The 3,601-nt window shown below is 42.5% G+C and overlaps 1 pseudogene across 1 annotated transcript; it reads left to right on the top strand.

The window, feature by feature from the left end:
- Positions 1-667: 667 nt before the first annotated feature.
- Positions 668-1,366, top strand: LOC111547142 (annotated as a pseudogene). Its single transcript, XR_003309451.1, has one exon. The product of XR_003309451.1 is annotated as a 40S ribosomal protein S8 pseudogene (transcript).
- Positions 1,367-3,601: the final 2,235 nt, after the last annotated feature.

Below are 3,601 nucleotides of genomic sequence, written 5' to 3'. Positions count from 1 at the left end.
GAGAACAGGACAGTAATTACGAGTATTATTGGACTACTAGATGAATAATAAAATTGCTTTTATTTCAGGGGGAAGCAGGGAGGGGGTGGTCAGGAAGTGGAGGGGGAGAAAACTAAATCTCTTCTTCCACAGTGGCAAGGTCTCAAAAGTGTGCCTTAAACTGAAAAAATAGGTGTAAAGAGTTCAGTCTTTGCAGCTGGAGGATCGCAGATAGGGGAAAGTAGAAAATAGGGTATAAAGATGCTGCTGTCTTTAAAACAAATCTTAAGAAATTATTGATTCTTAAAGCCAGGTATACATATAATTTTATTTTTAAAATGATACTATTTTCTAAAAGCTAAAGGGAAATTAAAATAGGAAAGAAACATGAAAGGCAGGAGAGAGGTTAATGCATGTTGTCAAAACTTGTGCATCTGCTAGAGATGGGCCAAAAATTTGACCATGACTAATAATGTATTTTCTGATAAAACTTTTAGGCAAAAACTTACTATCAAAGAAATAGAAATCTTGATTGTGCGTGTTGGCTCATGCCTGTAATCCCAGCACTTTTGGAGGCCAATGAGGGCAGATCACTTGAGGCCAGGAGTTCAAGAACAGCCTGGCCAACATGGTGAAACTCTATCTCTAATAAAATACAAAAATTGCTCTTTCCAGCCAGCGCCGAGTGATGGGCATCTCTCGGGACAACTGGCACAAGCGTGGCAAAAGCGGGGGCAAGAGAAAGCCCTAACACAAGAAGCGAAAGTATCAGTTGGGGCGCCCGGCTGCCGACACCAAGATTGGCCCCCGCCGCATCCACACAGTCCGTGTGCGGGGAGGTAACAAGAAATACTGTGCCCTGAGGCTGGACGTAGGGAATTTCTCCTGGGGCTCAGAGTGTTGTACTCGTATAACAAGGATCATCGATGTTGTCTACAATGCATCTAATAATGAGCTGGTCCGTACCAAGACCTGGTGAAGAACTGCATCGTGCTCATTGACAGCACACCATACCGACAGTGGTACGAGTCCCACTAGGCACTGCCCCTGGGCCGCAAGAAGGGAGCCAAGCTGACTCCTGAGGAAGAAGAGATTTTAAACAAAAAACAATCTAAAAAAATTCAGAAGAAATATGATGAAAGGAAAAAGAATGCCAAAATCAGCAGTCTCCTGGAGGAGCAATTCCAGTAGGGCAAGCTTCTTGCCTGCATTACTTCCAGGCCAGGACAGTGTGGCTGAGCAGATGGCTATGTGCTAGAGGGCAAAGAGTTGGAGTTCTATTTTAGGAAAATCAAGGCCCAGAAAGGCAAATAAATCCTCGTTTTGTCTTCACCCGTGTAATAAAGGTGTTTATTGTTCTGTTCCCACAAAAAAAAAAAAAAAAAAATACAAAAATTAGCCAGGCATGATGGCTCATGCCTGTAATCCACACCACTCTGGAGCCTGAGGTGGGAGGATTGCTTGAGCCCAAGAGGCGGAGGTTGCAGTGAGTCAAGATTGCACCACTCTACTACTCTACTCCTGTCTTGGTGACAGAGTCAGACTCTGTCTGGAAAAAAAAGAAAAGAAATATAAATCTCTATGATTGCAATTAGCACCTTGTGTCTAATAATGTGTTCTCATTTGAAATTGTTTATTGACAAACCACTGGTAGAGTTTCCAGAAGTGGTAGGTCTCCAGGGAAGGCTTACCTAAAAGAATTTCTTCCCCTAAATGCATCAGGACCACAAGTGACATTTTTTTCAAGATGAAAAATTATGTTTAATGGCCCATGTATGTTGTAAGACAATTATTTCTGATATGGAAAACAACAAGAAAGTCATGTGGAGAAGCAAAGAAACCATATGCTTAGGAATTAGGAGAACTGAACTTTGAATTTTTCTATAGTTTGGATGTTTGACCCCTCCAAACCTCATATTGAAACTCGACCCCAATGTTGGAGGTGGATCCTAACGGGAGGTGTTTAGGTCATGGGGGTGGAACACTCATGTGTTGACACCCTCCCTTAGGGGTGAGTTCTCTCTCTATTAGCTCCCCCAGAGCTGGTTATTAAAAAGAGCCTGGCACCTCGCCTCTCTCTTGCTTCTTCTCTTGTCATGTGACCTCTGTGATCTTTTCTTACACGGGCTTCCCTTCACCTTATACCAAGAGTGGAAGCAGATGGAGGCCCTCAACAGAAGCAGATGTCGGTGCCATGCTTCTCGTATAGCCTGCAGAACTGTAAGCCAAATAAACCTCTTTTCTTTGTCAATTGCCCAGCCCCAGATACTCCTTTATAGCAACATTATATGGACTAAAACAGATCTGTATTGTCCAAAACACTAGTCATTTGTCACATGTGGCTACTGAGTATCTACAATGCTGTTAGTCTAAATTAAAATGTGCTGTAAACATGAAATATACAAAGAAATATACAATATACTAGAAAATTGAAAATCACATCTGTAGTTTGTATTATATTTCTGTTGGACAATACTGCTTGTTCTGAGTTCTGTCATTAGTGGTTGCATGGTAGTGATATGAATGTGAGCCATTTAACTTTATTGGGCCTTGATTTTCTTAAGTAGAAAATTGGTTGGGGGCGGCAGTTAGATAGATGGCCTCCAAAGCCCCTTTTCATTCAGAAATGTTACAAAGAATCCTAAGGTGTGATACAAATTAATGACTTGAAAAGCCAGCAGATTGTTCCTTTAAATGTCTCACCTCCACCATGGTGAGCTTCCCTCCCTGCCCCTGCCAACCCCAGCCAGACATCTTTACCAAATGCTGTTCTCACCAGTCACTACTCTATGTCCCGTGCTGAATGCTTTACAAGTATTTCATGACATACTTATCCCCGCACTATGAAATCAGTAGTATTACACTGTTTCACAGATGAGGAAACTGAAACCTGAAAATATTAGCTGACTTTGAAAGGCTTCAGAGCCAGGATTTGGAGGAGTCAGGATCCATATTCCTCTGAATCCAAAACCTGAGCTCCTTATCCGTGTGCTCTGCTTTTCTTTACAGAAGCCAAATTGGTTTTCCTCTGGAACCTAAACTGTATTACCAACTTTTTGAGTCAGTACAACTCTTTTGTCTTGTTTTTCATCCTTGGATCCTCAGCACATAAAATGGATGATTAATAAGCAGTACAGTATGATTAATACAGGATGATTAATAAATAGGACCATAATATTATGAATTTCTGTGTCAGTTGGTTTAAAATTAAGATTACATTTAAGATATGCCTGTAAAATAATGTGATATTGGGCCGGGCGCGGTGGCTCAAGCCTGTAATCCCGGCACTTTGGGAGGCCGAGGCGGGCGGATCGCGAGGTCAGGAGATCCAGACCATCCTGGCTGACATGGTGAAACCCCGTCTCTACTGAAAAATACAAAAAACTAGCCGGGCGACGTGGCGGGGGCCTGTAGTCCCAGCTACTCGGGAGGCTGAGGCAGGAGAATGGCATAAACCCCGGGAGGCGGAGCTTGCAGTGAGCTGAGAGCCCGCCACTGCACTCCAGCCTGGGAGGCAGAGCCAGACTCCGTCTCAAAAAAAAAAAAAAAAAAAAAAAAAGTGATATTGTTGAGTTTTTAAGAATATATATACATATCAGCCATATCTAGAATGCAGTACATA

This window comes from Piliocolobus tephrosceles, chromosome 4, assembly GCF_002776525.5.
Source record: "Piliocolobus tephrosceles isolate RC106 chromosome 4, ASM277652v3, whole genome shotgun sequence".
Lineage (NCBI taxonomy): Eukaryota > Metazoa > Chordata > Mammalia > Primates > Cercopithecidae > Piliocolobus > Piliocolobus tephrosceles.
The sequence above is the reverse complement of the archived record's forward strand: the minus strand, read 5'-3'. Positions and strand labels throughout refer to the sequence as shown.